At 40.3% G+C, this 19,784-nt stretch overlaps 1 protein-coding gene across 7 annotated transcripts in view; it reads right to left on the minus strand.

Moving 5' to 3' along the window:
- Positions 1 to 19,784, minus strand: part of DTNA (dystrobrevin alpha) — a 374,000-nt gene that overhangs the window by 124,116 nt on the left and 230,100 nt on the right. The gene's annotated exons all lie outside the window — the stretch shown is intronic.

Genomic DNA, 19,784 nt, shown 5'->3' on the forward strand with positions numbered 1-19,784 from the left:
GGATGCAGATTATTTTCTAAATATTGATCTCTAAATTGAGTGTTTGGAACCTGCAAGAGTTTTTCTATGCATGATAATTTCAGGCAAGGTGGTTAGGTTCACATCTCTCTACTTAACCATATTACTGTCTGTAGTAATCACTTAAAAAGTACTATGAAAATGACAACAGATAAAACAGAATAAAAAATTTTTCAAAAAAATAAAATTTGACATGAGGAGAAAGAAGATAATGAGAAAGTTAATGGAAATGCGTTTTAGCCCAATAGAGGACTTTGGGCTAAATACTAAGGGCTTTATAGGTTGATGGAGTTGATTTTTTATAAAGCTAATTAAACTTTGGAAAAACCCAAGTTTCCTCTCTCATCCATGCATATATATAAACATATATACCACTGTGTTCTGATTCTCAGGCATGGTAAACAGAAGGCTGATCTTTTTTGCAGATCTTCCAATGGATTCTGCTCTTTCTCAAATATGGTTCTCTGTCTATGCTATTTTGGGGTCTGGATTCCCCTCTCCCTATGTCTGGCTAACTTGCAATAACCCTTCATCTCTTAGCTAAGGTAGATCTTCCTCTGAAATCCTCCCTAACTTTATGATTGGCTGGGTTCACTCTCTTTCCTCTGGGTCTCCACAGCTCACTATCCCTTTCTCTCAATGCTGACAATTCACTTAACAAATCCTTACTGAGTGCCTTCTATGCTCCAGGAACCAAATTAAGTTCTTCTAGGTATACAACAAAGATCAAGTCACAGTTCTTACCCCTAAGGTGTTTACATTCTAGTCATGGAGATACAAAATCGTGGAAGCAAAAAAATCACAAAGATAGAAGTTGAAGGGTAAGTGAGAGTGAGAGACACGGACTACCTGGGAGTAACTTTAACAGAACTAGCTTGTAGAAGACAGCTCAAAAGATAATGGAGTTGTGTACAAAATAACTCACATAAGGGTAAAAGAAAATATTGGTTGTGAAACCCAATGTGATGCCAATTATTCTGGTCAAAGAGCCCCACCGGTGATTCTGTGAGTGAAGGATTATATGCCTACTGCCCGGAAGGGAAAGAAGGGCATGGAACAGCCTTGGTTTACAGAGTTTAGGGAAGAGTGTGTTCCTGTTTATGATGGGTGATGATGTACAGGAGGGTCTGGCATGAACAATAACTGGAGAAGAGTAGGGTTATTACTGAAGTATCTTCGGTTTGATAACAATTCAGTGCTGAACACAGTCAAGTACTTTCTTTTCATGATTTTAAGTATGCAGGTATGATTGGTTATATAGAGATCTGGAGAAAAGCACACCCTTCCTGATTCGCAGAACCCCATCCCCTTTACTCCAGAGGAAGTGAGTTGATAATAATCTGACATTCACAAAATGGTCTGGATACAGCTTCCAATTCTTATTTCAAGAGCTTAGAAGTTGTGTTGAAGCAATAGAGAGATAGGGGATAACACCAGTGATAGGGTCTTGCATCTGTCTGTATGTTGGAATGAGATGAAAAGAACTGTTAAAAATAAATCACAAAGGATGGCCAGCTAGAAAGCTCTGACTGAAAATCTCAGGGAAGGAAAGACTGGCCTCCAAACCCAGGTTTACTGTCTGTACCCCTCAACTGGTACCGTTGGTGACATCTCTTTTCTAGTTAAAACTTTATGTGTGTCTCTCTGGAAGATTTGTGAGGACAATGACTTCAAACATTTTAAATTCTTCACAGTGCCTAGCAAAATCCAATCAGTAAATGATATGACTAGTTAGTATTTATTGAAAAAAAATGAATGAAAAAAATAGAGGAAAGAAGAGGGAAAATGAAGAGGAAAGCACAGTAAGAGCTAAGTTTGTTCCCCAGGAAAAGGGCTTTTAATGATATTTCCCAAAACTGACTCACAGAAGAGCTCATGTCAGATTACACCAGTTTCAGAAGTTAATTATTTGAAATGAGGTGGTTTAATTTATATCTATTATAATCTAAAACCATACATTTTAAAGCAAAATCTTGTCTTATGAGACAGAAGTTAAAATAGATGCAAACTACATTGATGTCACCATTTGGTCTATTCATCATCATTTTGTGATTAATTAACTCATAAAAGAACCATAATGAGTTATATAACAGGAATTAATTCTCACTTCTGAGTAAAATGTGTACCTTATAAGGACAAGAAGGAAAAACCCAGTTGTGTGAAATAATAGAAAACGTGGAACATAATTATAAATATAAAAGGAAAACAATACATTTCTCATTTTGCCACTAAGGTTTCCTGGGAAGCAGCACTATTAGATAAAATTGAGAATACATATTTATTACCCATTGGTCACAGTCATAATAGGGAAAAGGGAAGGCATGCTAGTTTACTGCTTACATGGATGCAACAGAGGGACCGATGGACAGAGTCAGTCCACGAATCGAACAGCCAAGGAACACCAGCATGGGCTCCTTAGTTTCCAATTTAACTCTGATCAGTGGGACTTGAGATACATAATGCTTGACTGTCTTCCTAGCAAGAATGAAGAGCAAAACTTTCAGTAGAGGAAGGTGGGAGGTTTTCTGCAGAGAGCAATTTTGCTTCTGAAATTGTCACGAAGCTCTGCTTTTCATGAATTTCAGTATTACAACAGCTGCCCAAAGTCATATGGAGGAGATGCAGGGGAGAAGAAGCCATCTGTGACAATAGTAATGTCACAAGGTGTGTGGTTCACCAACAGGCCTAATTTGGTGTTTCTGTTACTCCTTCATGTAGACAAGATGCTGGCAACCTTAGAATTTACCAGATTGCATAAATGTCAAAATAGCAAAAGGAACTAACAGGTGATGAATAAGTGATGAGCCCCATTAAGTCATTTCCTTTACTAGGGTTCAGTCCCATGAATTATACAGGGTGTGCTTTGTTTTCACTTATGAGAATCTATCCATTTCGTTTATTTAAGAAATATTTATAAGGTAGCTATAACTTGTCAGATACTCTGCTAGTTGCTCAAGATCCAAGGATGAATATGACATGATCCTTGCTTTTAAGAAGCTCACAGTTAGGAGGAGAAACAAATTATTCCAGATGATAATTGTATTTGGTATAATATGTACAATAATAAAAATATGTATTACTAAATATAGTAGTTTACTTCTGGGAAATCTGAAGGAGGCATCAAAGGGTGACTCTGGAACAGAGTTTTAAAGGATAAACAAGGATTTTCTAGATAGAAATGAGTGCAGAGTTAGAGGTAATCATGGAAAAAACATGGAGTTTTAACAAGAATATATGTGAATAGGGAATAGTTCAGTATTGCTGAGTCCAAGTGTGAATAGTGATGCCAGAACAGGCATCAGATCTAGAAGGTCTAGACTGTGTAGAGTTTTCCAGAAGACCGGATGCCACCCATGGTTAAGTAGGAAACTGATGTGCACAGATTTAGGTTTTGGCAAGACAACTTCAGCATACTGAGTGGAGGAAAGATCAGGTAGGAAGGAGGGTAGGGATGGGAGCACATGATTAAGGGAAGAGTCCAGTTGGCTGGAAACACCCGTAATTCAGGAACAAGAATATATGTATTATGGTAAAGGATTGATTTGACATTCAGGGCATATGCAGTGGGACTTGGTGATTTGCGGTCCCCGTGAAAGAATGGTGGCGAAGGCAAATCAGCCTTTGCTCTCCCATACCACTTCACACACTGGAGAAAGCAATCTGTTGCAGTAATGGCTTCACAGAAAGTGAGTTCATCAAGTCACTTTCTTCCAGCACCGTCATCAAAAGGGGGCCACAAAACTGGGCAGGGAGGGCTCGTGTTCTCTGCCACTATTTATGGGGGACAGATGAAATAACAGAGTAGAACAGTGAGGGAACTAGCAAGAAATAGAGAATAAATCAAAATACAGGGCACAGAGTGTTAGAAGAAATGTGAATTGTATTTTGGCATAGTGAGAATAAGTTCACATTGAAATATCACATTCTTGAGTTACTTCCTTCATGACAGTTCTTTAATCCAGCATCACCCATACTAAACACACATTTCTACGCCACATGACATAAGAAGTTTTAAACGTAAGATCTTAAACTGATGGTGTCTCACATTTGTATAACTTTCTGAAGATTATAAAATGCTTCTCCCCTATAACCTTGTGAAGAATTTGGGGAGATATTATTATTATTACCCAGTTGTACCTGAAAAACTTGACACCCAAGCAGGTAAAAAATGTTCCCCCAAAACACATTTTCTAGCGGGGGAAGACATTTAATCCTTTTTTTTTTTTTTTGGCTTTTTATTTTTTTTTCAAATTCCTAGGCTGCTATGAATTCTAATCGCCAGTAACCTTACTCCAGCGGCTACTGTTCAATACAAATTAAGATTTCCTGAAACCAGTAAGTGAAAAGAAGTTGATGGAACTGGGTGATTGACAGGCCAAAAGGAAATGGAGAGGATGAGTCCACAGGTCTCTCAAAACGAGGGAGAGATTTCTTTGTGTGCTACTCCCTAACAGAATCCTCCTTCTCTAAACCAGTGTTGCACTGGAACTAATCACGGAGATGAAAATGATTGCCCGGATCCAGACTGTTGTAAACCCAGCCACGTAGAAACACACCAATGCATACACTGATTCACACTCTCAACCTTTTAAATCCACACAAGCCGACAATGTTTTTAGAAAGTCTGGCTCTGCTTTGCCTCTGCTCCACTTAGGCAAACACTTAAAACCTGCAGACTTGGCGCTTAGTATGACGAGCCTGTTTCCAGACTTTATTTTCCTCAGCTCTGCTCCAGGTGGATGACACGAGGGTGTTGGGTTCAGCATTCACCAGGCCCTGAGATCCCCCAAGTTAATAACTGCAGTCAAGGCCATTTCAAGCTCCTTTCCTCCTTTAATTAATTTATTGGTGGCATATAAATGCCTGTTTCCATTTCTGCTAGTGAAAGAAGCCTCTGATAGGACTTTCTCAGATTTACATTCTCATCCTCATCTTTGGCAATATAATAAAAAAGTATTCAGAGCTCTTTCCCAAGGCAAAGTATAATTGCACTTGCTTTTACTTCCCAGTCCTTTATCAAGATGAGCCCCTGTAAGTAGGAAAATGCTGTGACTAAAATAAATGGCTATAATGGGTTTCGGATTTCTTTTACTTTGAATGTCATCTTCTGCTCTTGGAACTCGGTTCTTATGATGGTGGGGGAGGGGAGCGAGAGGTATGAGCTCACTATTTTAGTATAATGACCGGCTGGATGCGTTATCTGGGATTTGATCTCCCCTGCAAAGAACCAACCATAGTAGTAGTACTCGGCTGTGACTGCCCATCACGCTAGCCTGGAGACCTTGTGAAAATGCAGATATCTGGATCTACTGAACCTGGGGTTGGAATGGAGCACTTGTGTTTTTAAGAGCACCACAGGTGCTCCTGACAGGCTCCTGAGTTAGAAATAGAACACTAGTTGACTTTGACCTCAGAACCTACCTGCGGAACTTTAGGGTGGAATTCTTATGTTGCTTTCTCTTATTTGTGAGACCCACTTTAAAAATGTACCTTGAGCCCAGGAAGAAGACAATTCTTTGGGGAATGTAAATATACAGAAACATTTACATACAATGATATGGGCACCTAAGGAGGCAAATTTTAAGAAATAAAAAGTGCCATTAAAAAGTTGAGAAGACTGGGGCGCCTGGGTGACTCAGTGGGTTAAGCCTCTGCCTTCAGCTCAGGTCATGATCTCAGGGACCTGGGATGGAGCCCTGCATCGCATTGGGCTCTCTGCTCAGCCGGGAGCCTGCTTCCCCGCCCCCCTCCGCGGCCTGTCTCTGCTTACTTGTGATCTCTCTCTCTCTCTCTCTCTCTCTGTGTCAAATAAGGAAATAAAATCTTAAAAAAAAAAAAAAAGTTGAGAAAACCATTATTATTCCAGGAAGAATGACTCTGAGCGGTACTGTCAAGTCAGGAAGGAACCTGCTGTTCTGGGGTAAGAGTGTACCTGGTGTTTAAGGACATTTGCTTTTGTTTGGTTTTGTTTGCTTTCTTTTGGCTTGGTAAGAGGCTGGGACTTCTGCTCATTAGCACCTGCCATCACCCCCTTATTAGCCATAATGGCTTAAAGATTGCAAGAGCATGGATGGGAGCAACTTGGTGTGGGTAAAAAGGAAACTTTTGGAAGGAAGATGATGAAAATTTGAACTCTGTAATGTGGGATTCGAAGTTATTAGAATGTTTCTGAAGGACTGGAGAGCCTGTCTAGGAGCTTGATGAAAAGGACCTCTCCTAAGGGGAGATCACTCTAAGAAGGGGGTCGTCTATAGTGTTGCTGCCAACACTGCACTGGGACCCAAGATTTTTCAGAACATCACCTTTTATTCAATATCATGTGCCTTTGGGACAATGGTAGTGTGTGTGTGTGTGTGTGTGTGTGTGTGTGTATGCGTGTGTGTGTTTGTATATCTATATTTCCCAAGAGGAATAATGTTAAGAGTATAGGCCACTTGGTCATGGTGGAACTATGGCTGTCCCCAACACCAGAGAGAGAGAGAGGTTTCTTTGTCTTCCTACTGGGATTGCTTATTCTTAGCTCTGGGGGATGGGTGCTAGGAAATGACTGCTTTCTGATCATTTGGGACTTTCTCAGTTCAGTGTAAGATGTCACGGCTCATAACCAGAGGTCTGTTTCTTTTTCCTACACGTCTAATACTTGAAAACAAATTAAGTGAAAAGTTCTCTCCCTCCATAAGTAGAAGACTGATTATTTTTCATTAATCTTGCAATGGGACAACCCCCACTTTGTAACTACATTTTTGAGCCCCACTTAGAATAGTGAGATTATACTGTATATATACATAGACATTTATAAGAGTAAAATATTTTGAAAAATGTTAAGACTGTGATTCCAAATTCTGTTCAAGTGACTGTGTTAAATTTATCTTCTCAATAATGAGGCTTCAAAATGACAGGATATATTAGCTCATTAAGCAGTGCAATGTTGTCCAGGCCATCATTTAAGTTATAGATCCTTCTAATGATTTGATAAAAGGTAAGGACCATCACCCCACCAAAACATTTATTTACATACATGGGTACACAAATAAAGGAAGTATAATTACTTATGTGGGCTGGTTTAGGAGAAGAAGGCTGGGAATTGGTGAGGATCAAAGGTAGGTTTGTTTTATAGGGTGACAGGGAGCAGCCAATCACAATGGGGGTATCTGCAAAGAAACTGCCCAGAGAGAAAGTGTAAGAAGGTTTGTGGGAGCCTTTTGAGGCCAGGCAAACAGGAAGGATGTCGAGGAGAAGGCTATGATGGGCTCCTCACATGGTAGAAACCAGCGTGCCTGTGTCTGCACACTTAATATTCACGTGTCAGGCAGAAACTCACATCTGATCAATCCCAAGTGCTTTAGGACATTATGGTGTGACTCCTGCTGCTTGAAAGGATTCTAACACATCTTTGTTTTGAAAGATCATAAGGAGAGCAGTAGAAAGAGATTGGTACTCCCCTCGTCTGATTCTAATGCATTAAGGGGAAAAAATGGGGACAGTTACTGATGCATGGGCCAGTTGTTATCTAGACTTCTGGAAGTTTGACTTCTAGGAGAAGAACTGGGAAAAACAAAATGAGATTAAGTGTAGGACATGGCATTGAGCAATCAAGATACGACCAGGGAGGCTTGTGTGCTTTAAAATGTCCATTTTTTATTTTTAGGGTTAAGGTATGTTACGTGTGGGGACATTGAAAAGGCAGAGTCAGGTAAGAAATTTGTTTTCTGCAGTAGAATGAGAAAATCAGACTCTTTCTAGGCGAAGAAATAGTAATAATAAGATTAAAAGAATAACCACCACAACACAATTTAAAACAATTACTGTTACAAAAAGAGCCTGCCCTGTACCAAGCATTATGCAGGAGTTTTCTCATTGTGTTCTTAGAAGAACACTGTATGTTGATATTGGTGTTCCCATTTTACCAATGTGGACACTGAACTTCTGAGAAATTAAGTAATTACCTAAGTGACCAGTTTAGAGTTTCAAACAAGACATATCTGACTACAGAGCCCACTGGGATTCTTAAGACCAAAATGGCATTGTATGAAGTAAGACTCAAGGGAACGTCTCATTTTCCTTTGAGGATGGTGGTGGTGGGACAGTCCCACACATACACACAATGAATGAGGCTGAAACATCCCTGAAGATGTGCGTTAGTGGATACCAAGGGGAGTTGGGTGGGATGGTGGTAAGGGGTTGAACGCTGGCATGATTTCATTAAGGAAAGAAACCTATAGGTCATAAGGTGCATAGGTCCTCTGCACTCCCTACTTCAAGTTCTCCCACCTCTCCTCTTTTCATTTTATTCTCTCTTCCTGTCTCCAGACTCTTCTTCTTGCTCTTTCTTTTCCTTTCCTTAACTCTCTTCCTTTCTTCACTTTCTTACTTTCTATGTGTATGAGGGACTATGACTCAAACCAACAAAATAGACAGTTCTTAAGCTTGAGAAAGAAAGATCAAGCAAGGATAGCAGGAAAAGAAAACAGAATGTTATATGGTGAGTAAGTTCTGTGGATCTAATGTACAGCATGATGATTGTACTTAATAATGATGAATTTTAAACTTGAACTTTGCTAAGAGAGTACATCTTTAGCTTTCTCATAAAAACAAAAGAAGGTAACTACTTGAGGTGAGGAGTGTGTTAAGTAACTTGCTTGCGGGAAATCATTTCAAATTGTATAGGTATATCAAATCATGTTGTACATTGTACATATTTTATAGTTTTATTTATCAATCATGCCTCAATAAAGCTGGGAAAATTAAGTTTATGCCCTTAAAATGCAAATTTCCCTGGGAGAATCAGAAAGCTCACCTTGGTATGATTAAGTTGGTATAAATTCTTCTTCTTCTTTTCTTTTTTTTTTTAGAGAGAGGCAAGAGAACATGGGGGAGGGGTACAGAGGGAGGGGGAGAGAGAGACTCTTAAGCAGGTTCCATGCCCAGTGTGGACCCTGAAGTGGGGCTTACAGTGGAGCTCAATCTCATGACCCTGAGGTCATGACCCTGAGACCATGACCTTTGCTGAAAACAAGAGCCAGACACTTAACAGACTGAGCCACACAGGCACCCCAACTGTCCTTTGAGATAAAGATGACGGGAGGGCAAATGAGGAAAGGGGGCTGAGATAGGCAGGCAGGAAGACGTCAATAGGACCACCACTATCTTTTTACAGATTCGGAACCAATACAAAGCATGAAAAGAACACAGGGTTCCAAACACAGTCCATGAAGGATATGAAAAGATGAAAGAGAGTGTCTACTAAATTATTTTTAAGCCCCCTTCCTCCTTACTAATTCTTCTGTATGTCTCTCAAAATATGTTTGTGCCAGAACAAATATTTTCAAAGGGCAAATCTCAAGAATCCTAGATGGTAAAAGAAGTTATTTTGTTCTCACTCTCAGTGAGGAATAAGGGAATCTACATTTAACAACTTTTCACTCTAGCGTAATCTGTCGGTAAAAAGTGGAATGGAGGTTAACCCGTAGTGAAATATTAAATTACTTAATATCATGGTACTTTTTTCCTTTCTCTACTCAAATTCTCTCAGAAGAAAATATCTCAGACTGATACAATATAAAACAACCCAGAAAATGGCATGACATTGTAGGGACTCTGATGATTCCTATCCAGTAGAGTCACAGCCAAGTCTATGGGGTTAATATATGCACATGCCAAAATTAAATAGGCCACATGGAAAAGAAGCAGGCAGAGTGTTATGAGCTGCCAGAAGTTATGGCTGCAAGATTCCCAGCAGTAAACAATGGCATTCTGCACACTATGGTCCTTTCCCTGAGATGAGGGCTGACTGGCCTGACAGGAGTAGAGAATGGAAAGAGAAGAAACAGAGGCAGCCCTTATTTCTTGCCTCTGGATCTGTTTCTATGAATTAGAAGCCTCTTCGTTATGTCCTTCCTTTGAAGAGAATTTGTCTGAAACTAAGGAATGACTGGAAGAAATCTCTGTTTCTTGAGAGAACCATGGCTCTAAGTTGGTGGCTGCCAAGAATTTTAGTGGGGAAGAATAGCGGGTGGGAAGGCGCCTTCTTTCTCAGCCTTGAATCTCGCAGGCCCTCTGGATCATTGTGGAGGCAGAAGCATGAATGCCTGGGTTATGTAACAGGAAGGGACTCTGAGATTCATTTGCAGAGAATAATAACAATTATTAGTTAACATGCATTAAGTGTTTACCTTATGTGGCTAGGCTCTGAATTTCTTACCCTAATTCTAAGATAGGTCATATGACTCTACCCTGTTTTATACAGAAGAAAACCAAGTCCGAAGAGGTAGACAGAATAATGAACTCCCTAAGGAGGTGCAGGTCCCAGTCTCCAAAATTTGTGAATATGTCACCTTATATAGCAAAAGGGACTTTGCAGATGTGATTAAATTAAGAATTTTGTGATGAAGAGATTATCCTGGATTATGTGGGTGGGTCCAATGTAATTATGAGTTCTTATAAAGGAAAGAGACACACTGAAGATGGGGGTAAGGCCCACAAACCAAGGGACGCAGGTGGCCTCCCAGAAGCTGGGAAAGGCGAGGAAATGAATTCTCCTCTAGGACTTCCAGAAGGAAAGCAACCCTGCCAACACCCTGATTTGAGCACAGTCAGACCCTTTTTGGACTTCTGGACCTCCAGAACTGTAAGATAATATATTTGTGTTGTCTTAAGCCACAAATTCATGATAATTCATTACAGTAGCAAGAGGACACTAATCCAGCTTGAAAGATTAGGAAAATTCCACGTGATCACGTCGCTGGTAGCCACAGAACCAGGACTGGGTTCACAAGTCTCTCTAGAGAGTCTATTTGCTACACAACCATCCTGTGTCTGCTTAGACTCTGCTGACTCATAAAGACCATTCATTCATTTACTGAGACCTACTATATTACTGCCTAATGTCTACAGTCCTATTTAATCCTCAGATCTGGAGGTGTTATTGTTCCTATTTTACAGATGAGAAAAGTGAGGTTAAGAGATTTTTAAAAGCCAAAATTTACACCTAGGTCAGTCTCTCTGACTGTCCTTCCAAGATTTTTTTTTTTTATGATTTTATTTATTTATTTGACAGAGAGATCACAAGTAGGCTGAGAGGCAGCCAGAGGGGGAGGGAGAAGCAGGCTCCCTGCTGAGCAGAGAGCCTGATGCGGGGCTCAATCCCAGGACCATGAGATCATGACCTGAGCTGAAGGCATAGGCTTAACCCACTGAGCCACCCAGGCACCCCACATTCTGAGTTTTTAGCTTCTTATCCTTCTGCCATATATTTTTGACCAGCATTTATTTGGCATATGCTAAACACATCACAAAACCCAAACTCAATTTGAGTGCTTTGTTCCTCAGTAATTCTTGAACAAATCTAGATCTACAGGAGTCACTGCATCAACCATGCTCTAGGAATATTCTACTCTGGATGGTTAGCGGTAGAATCTCTGAACACAGTTACCATTGACAAACGCTCTTTCAATCTCAGCGGCTTAATGATTAGAATTAATTAGGCTACACTCTGATGCCATGTATATCAACACATTTAATTAGCTCTGATTGCTTAATTCGTATGGTCAAATTTAATAGAGGTAAATCTAGTAAAGAATATTCTCAGATTATTAAGATATGAGATCACATATCTGACTATCACAATAGAAGAATCATTAGAACCCCAATCTACTGCATATCAAGAATCATCTGGATGGGAGATTACCCTGTTTCTAATAGATACAATATTCTGCAACACAGGAGGTGCTAGCTAACCAAAGGGTCTAGAAATGAGGTGCCTGCTACTGGGAACTTTATGATCCCCCAAAAGCCTATACTACAATGAATTGCATTTACCCAGTTAAAAGATCACATCTTTTTATTATGTTATGTTATTTTTACCATAATATAAAGCACAAAGTGATATACAATACAATTGTGTAGAAAACGGACCTGCCTAGAGGACCAGAAAACAAAGCTAATTGAATCATAATCCCCCACCTTAACTGGTGATGAAACAAATAAAACACACACATGCACAAACACCCCGTTTCTCTGACTCCATGGCACCCCTACTCCCCAGTACCTCGGACAGGCCCCTAGAAAAAGTCACCAAGATGCAAAGTAAGAACTGTAGCCCTCGAACAAAACATCTGTAGCCAAATAACATCAATGCCACTGTGGGCATGCTTCTGAGATTTTAAAAATCCAATCTTGTGATGCATAACTGTATGTCTGTTCTGTAAATCTGTGAATACTGAAAGCAAGTGTTCCAGATTCATGCTCCAGTGTCTGCATTTACGAAAACAAGTGTCCCTGGACCTCGTGAGAACATACCAAAGAGTAATAAGTGGCAGGCTCAGCATCCAAGCCCGAACAAGCCATTCCTTTTTAAATAAAGGCTTTGCGGAGGGGTACTCAAGCCGTTTCCTGCCAGTCTGGCCACACAGACTAGCGCCCACCATTTCACTGTCATTTAATGCCCCAGAGCAGTGAGCCATTTAATAGCACGTTGGTGACTTCAAAGACTTAATGAGTCTAAACTACTACCTGAAACGATTAGGTACTGCAGGAAATCACTACCGAAAAACTGTTCTTTAAAAGCTCCAAAAAACTGTCGAAAGGGATTCTGGGACATCGGTAGTTGCTCTATATGACCAACAGCATCCTTTGAGCTCACGTAGTGTAGAAATCCATCTCAGAGAGGCTCCCTTCCAGCTGGGAGCTGTTATCTTCCTGGGTTTGAAATACAAATCAGTCCTGTCTCTTACACAGTTACATCAAGTCAAGGCATTTCAAATAAAAGACAGAGCCTGCATAACATTTCAGGGGCAAAAGCAAAACAAAACAAAAGAAACAAACAAAAAACAACCAAAAAACAAACAACCAAAAAAACAAAAAACAACCCAAAAAGCAAAAAACTTTGTAAATAAAGGAGTCAGACTAAGAAGCTCCTCATCGTTATTTCCCCATTTGTTTTTGTTTTTGATTTTTAAAGATTTTATTTATTTATTTGATAGACAGAGATCACAAGTAGGCAGAGAGGCACAGAGAGAGAGAGAGAGAGGAAGGGAAGCAGGCTCCCCACGGAGCAGAGAGCCCGATGCGGGGCTCGATCCCAGGACCCCGGGATCATGACCTGAGCCGAAGGCAGAAGCTTCAACCCACTGAGCCGCTCAGGCGCCCCTATTTCCCCATTTGTAATATGTCAGTAAAATACAGTTTCCCAACTCTGTGGGGTCACTTGGTGAGAACAATGACACTCAGAAATCAAGTGATAGGTTAAGGCTGCACAGTGAAGTAGCAAAATCAAAAATTGAAATTCTTGGGTCCTGGTTAGAGATGCTTTTCGGTCCACAATATTGTATAACACTGCCTTCACAAGTCCATGACACTCCTCCTCTTTTCTGATGTGCCGATCTATTTCTTTGAGGCAGTGCTCCCAGTGTCAAATGTTTTAGGGAACTTTTATAAAAAAATTAATACGGGGTGTTAGGGATGGGGGTCGGGGGAGTAAAGAATGAGAACCTTGGCACTCACAAATGATTGTCATGATTGCAAGGGCCTGCAGAAGTCTTCTCAAGAAGGCAAGGCAGCGTCCTATGGAACCATATGCCTGAAAATGTTTTAAATTTGAGTTATTGTTCTCTAAACTCCATTAATAGTCTGCAAAGCAGCCAAGCTAATGAGTTTTTGAAATGACAATTTTTTGAAGTCTGGTGTGCCTTTGTTCATCCCAACTTTAGGATTATACCAATAATTTCTGGAGGTGTGTAGGGGCCAACTAGTTGTGATGGTGAAGAATAGAAAGAGACTAAGCCTCTCACCTCCAAGCAAAAAGAAAAAAAAAAAAAGAGGTCATTTTTTAGTTTTTAAATATGACTAGTGTGCTTATCTTTTTAAAGATTATTTATTTATTTGACAGAGAGAGGCACGGCGAGAGAGGGAACATAAGCAAGGGGAATGGGAGAGGGAGAAGCTGGCTTTCCGCTGAGTGGCGAGCCTAACGTGGGGTTCGATCTCAGAACCCTGGGATCATGACCTGAGCTGAAGGCAGCTGCTTAACTGACTGAGCCACCCAGGTGCCCCATGCTCATTTTTAATATAGAGCCTGCTTATATCCGAATCACAATCAGAGCCTTCTTTAGTTTAAAAAGTTCAAGCTAATTATAGTTTTTCTCTGCAAAAGTTGTCAAGAGTTATTTGCAACATGCTCTTGGCAACTTTTTCTAGCACAGCATTCCATGCTAATCCTCCATTAATGTGATGCTCATGGGCCTGGGCTCTCAGAACCAGGACCGGCCCGGGACTGTGAACTCTGTGTGAGACTCTAGATGGAAGGGATGTGGGAAAGAGACATTACTATGAGGTCAGCATTTCTTACTGTCAAATGTCCTCTTACAGATACTGTAGACTCCAAGAGTAGAGGCAAGGGATAGCAGATAGAAGGAGAGAATAAAGGGGTCAAGGTGTAAAAGAAGCAGGAGGCAGAGGAGCTGAAGGAGGGTGACCACTCAACCTCAAAAAAGGTGTCCAGGCTTTCCTTGGTTTACTCAGCAATGGGGATTGTCAGTAAACCACGGGAGGGTAGAACCACAAATACAGACACCTTTGTTTTGAAACAAGTAGACATACTACACTACTTAATTTCTGGAGTCCCTGGGGTGTTCTCACTAGCAGAGGCTATACTGTGGCTGTCTTTCTTGGTTTAGATCTCATGCCTTATTAAGGCAGCTTGTGATTATACGAGCTCATTCAGGAGCCATGCCTTTTGAAGCTAATGGCCTCCGTAGTAAACTAAGATACCTTCTGATGAATAGCAAGTAAATGCAGGATGGACTTCCCACCACCTTTAATTTAAAGTCCAAATCCTTAAAATGTCTCTATAGGATCTGAGCAATCTGGCTCCGAGGTTCATCACTGGCCCATGTCACTCTGTTCACTCATTGCCTTACGGTCACAAATGGCTGGGGGTCCTCCCTTCCTTTGCCTGGAATATTCTCTTTTCTTTTCCCTGTATAAAATCCCAACCTCTCTCAGCCCCAAACCTGGCCAGCTCCCATTAGCATCACTACCCTAGGGCAACCTTTCTTAATTTCACTAATACACTCTAGCTGTCTGCTTTCATAATGCCCTCATAATTGACTTTTATAACTTTTATCACAATTATAGTCATAGAATACTTTATGAAATTGGTTTTTTGGGGTCTGTATCACTCATAAGACTGTCAGTTTCATGAAGGGCATGCAGCATCTCAGGGATGTTCATTAGTACCACTAGTGCCTAGAAGGAATGAATGAAGCAAAGGAGGATGATTTCACTGGCCACAGGCCATTTGGGTGGCTTCCACTGTACAGAGGTGGAAGATTTCCGTGCCCAGGAGTTAAAGAATGCAAGCAGTAACGACAGAATATTAATCTGACAGTGTATATATAGGGTAAATTGGAGAAGGGGGAAACAAAAAGCCTGGGAAGATCAGACTTGGAAGTTGGGTGGTGAAACTTGGCTTCTCCTCTCTCAGAGCAGCCATTTGCTGTATACACTGTTCAGAGGGAGGACCACACCACAGTTGTGGCTCAGTTGTGCCTAAGAGAAACTACTTATAAATAAAATGAGAGTCCCACCCGGACTCAAAGGAGACTTGGCAGGTGAGGACCTGGTCCCAATGTCAGATTCCGGGAGGGAGAGTCAAGATGGCAGAGGAGTAGCAGACTGAGATGACATCAGGTCACAGGAGATCAGCTAGATAGCTTATCTAACCATTGTGAACACCTACAAATCCAACGGGAAATCGAAGAGAAGAAGAGCAGCAAATTTAGAAAAGAAAATTGACCACTTTCTGAAAGGTAGGACGTGTGGAGAAGTGAATCCAAAGCAATGGGAAGATAGACCGTGGGGGGAGGGACCATCTCCCAGCAAGTAGTGGAGCAACGGAGCACAAAATCCGAACTTTTAGAAGTCTGCTCCACTGAGGGACATCACTCCAGAGGCTAAGAAAGGGTGGAGTCCTTGCAGGGACAGTATGGTCTCAGGTCCCGTGGGTTCACGGAAGGATCAGGGGTGTCTGAGTGTCACAGAGCTCGCAGGTATCAGAGTGGGGAAGCCAACTACAGAGATGGAGCCAAGGAGTGAGCTTTGAGCTTGGGGTTACCTTAAACTGTGATCCGCAGCACAGTCGGATCACTGCTCTTTGAGCAGGGACCCAACAAGTGGCAGATCCAGGGAGACTCACCTTTGTCTTCTGGAGGAGCAGAGCAGCAGGAATCTGCTGGGTTTGGAGACTCCAAACAGGGCTGTGCATCAGAGAAAGAAATGCTCGGTCACAGGCTGGGTGAGCTCGGAGCATGGCCGGAGACCAGGGAGACGGGAGTGATTGGAGTGATTGAGCACTTTTCTCCCAGGGCGCACTGAGGAGAGGGGCCCTGAGTTCTCGGCTCCTCCAGGCCGGAGACTGGGAAGCTGCCATTTTCATTCCCGTCCTCCAAACTAGTACGGAAAGCATTCAGGGAACAAAAGCTCCCAAGAGCGAACCCGAGCAGATTACTTAGCCCGGCCCCTGGCAAGGGTGGTGCAATTCCGCCTCAGGCAAAGACATTTGAGAATCACTGCAACAGGCCCCTCCCCCAGAAGATCAGCAAGAACATCCAGTCAAGACCAAGCTCCCTGATCAAGGAGAACAGCGGAATTCCAGAGGTGGGGAAAGCAAAGTATGGAATTCATGGTTTTCTCCCCATGATTTTTTTAGTCTTGCAAAGTTAATTAAATTTTAAAAATTTTATTTCTTTCTTATTCTATTTTTTTAATTTTCCTCTTTTAATGTTTTTTAACTAGTTTATCTTAACAATACCTTTCTAAAAAAAATCTTTTTAAACCTTCATTATTATAATCATATTTTATCCTTCATTGTATCTAACTCTATTTTTTGTGTACATATAGGGTTTTTCCTTCTAAAAAATTTTGGGATACAATTTCTTCTAATAGATCAAAATATACCTTAAATCTAGCACAGAGCTTTGTTCTAGTCTCCAGCGTAAGCACATTATCTCCACTTTCTTTTTCTTTCTTTTTCCAACCAACTTATCTTATCAATTCCTTTTCTAGAAATTTTTTAAAAAATTTTCATCTTTACAGTCCTAGTCCATCCCTTCATCGTGTTTACCCTTATTTGTGTGAGTGTGTGTGTGTGTGTGAATATATATATAAAGAAATATATATATATTTTTTTTTTTCTTTAAAATTTTGGGAGGTAGTTTCTTCTAAGAGACCAAAATACACCCAAAATCAAGTGGGTGGCTCTGTTCTATTCACCAGTCTAATATATATATATATATATGAAATACATTTTTCTGTGGTCTCTGTCACCCTTTTAGTATTTTATTCTCTCGTTCATATATTCTTATCTGGATAAAATGACAAGGCAGAAAAAGTCACCACAAAAAAAAAAAAAAAAAAAAAAAAAGAACAAGAAGCAGTACCGAAGGCTAGGGACCTAATCAATATGGACATTAGTAAGATGTCAGAACTAGAGTTCAGAATGACAATTATCAAAGTACTAGCTGTCTCAAAAAAGGCAAGGAAGATATTAGAGAAACCGTATCTGGAGAAATAAAAGCCTTTTCTGGAGAAATAAAAGAACTAAAATCTAACCAAGCTGAAATTAAAAAAAGCTATTAATGAGGTGCAATAAAAAATGGAGGCTCTTACTGCTAGGATAAATGGGGCAGAAGAGAGAATTAGTGATATAGAAGACCAAATGATGGAGAATAAAGAAGCTGAGAAGAAAGACAAACAACTACTGGACCACAAGGGGAGAATTCGAGAGATAAGTGATACCATAAGATGAAATTCCAGAATGAGAAGAAAGAGATGGGGGGCAGAAGGTATATTTAAGCGAATTATAGTAGAGAATTTCCCTAATATGGCAAAGGGAAGAAGCATCAAAATACAAGAGGCACAGAGAATCCCCCTCAAAATCAATAAAAATAGGTCCATACCCCATCATATAATAGTAAAACTTACAAGTCTTAGTGACAAAGAGAAAATCCTGAAAGCAGCCTGGGACAAGAAGTCTGTAACATACAATGGTAAAAATATTAGATTGGCAGGAGACTTATCCACAGAGACCTGGCAGCCCAGAAAGAACTGGCATGATATATTCAGAGCACTAAATGAGAAAAACAGGCAGCCAAGAATACTATATCCAGCTAAGCTATCATTGAAATAGAAGGAGAGATAAAAAGTTTCCAGGACAAACAAAAACTAAATGAATTTGTAAACACCAAACCAGCCCTACAGGAAATACTGAAAGGGGTCCTCTAAGGTGACTATTACTGTATAATAGTGCCAATACAATGGCATTAAATTCATATCTTTTAATAGTTACCCTGAATGTAAATGGGCTAAATGCCCCAATCAAAAGACACAGAGTATCAGAATGGATAAAAAAACAAAACCCATCAATATGCTGTCTACAAGAAACGCATTTTGGACCCAAAGACACCTCCAGATTTAAAGTGAGGGGGTGGAAAACAATTTACTATGCTAATGGACATCAAAAAATCCGGGATGGCAATCCTTATATCAGATAAATTGGATTTTAAGCCAAAGACTATAATAAGAGATGAGGAAGGACACTACATCATACTCAAAGGGTCTGTCCAACAAGAAGATCTAACAATTTTAAGTATCTATCCCTCTAACATTGGAGCAGTCAACTATATAAACCAATTAACAACAAAATCAAAGAAACACATCAACAATAATACAACAATTGTAGGGACTTTAACACCCCCTTCACTGAAATGGACAGATCATCCATGCAAAAGATCAACAAGGAAATAAAGGCTTTAAATGACACACTGGACCAGATGGACATCACAGATATATTCACAACATTCCATCCCAAAGCAACAGAATACATATTCTTCTCTAGTGCACATGGAACATTCTCCAGAATAGATCACATCCTGGGTCACAAATCAGGTCTCATCCAGTACCAAAAAACTGGGATCATTCCCTGCATGTTTTCAGACCACAATGCTCTGAAGCTAGAACTCAATCACAAGAGGAATGTTGGAAAGAACTCAAATACATGGAGGCTAAAGAGCATCCTACTAAAGAATGAATGGGTCAATCAGGAAATTAAAGAAGAATTGAAAAAAATTCATGGAAACAAATGATAATGAAGACACAACTGTTCAAAATCTATAGCATATAGCAAAGGCAGACCCGAGAGGAAAGTATATAGCAATACAAGCCTTTCTCAAGAAATAAGAAAGGTCTCAAGTAGACAACCTAACCATGCACCTAAAGGAGCTGGAGAAAGAACAACAAAGAAAGCCTAAACCCAGCAGAAGAAGAGAAATAATAAAGATCAAAGCATAAATCAACGAAATAGAAACAAACAAACAAACAAAAACCCCAAAAAACTCCACAAAAAAACAAAAAAGTAGAACAAATCAATGAAACTAAGAGCTGGTTCTTTGAAAGAATTACTAAGATTGATAAACCCCTGGCCAGACTTATCAAAAAGAAAAGAGAAAGGACCCAAACAAAATCTTGAATGAAAGAGGAGAGATCACAACCAACACCAAAGAAATACAAACAATTATAAGAACATATTATGAGAAACCATACCCCAGCAAATCTGACAATCTGGAAGAAATGGATGCATTCCTAGAGACATATAAACTACCAAAACTGAACCAGGAAGAAATAGAAAACCTGAACAGACCCATAACCAGTAAGAAATTGAAGCAGTCATCAAAAATCTCCCAACAAACAAGAGCCCTGGGCCAGATGGCTTC

This window comes from Martes martes (genome assembly GCF_963455335.1).
Source record: "Martes martes genome assembly, chromosome: 13".
NCBI lineage: Eukaryota > Metazoa > Chordata > Mammalia > Carnivora > Mustelidae > Martes > Martes martes.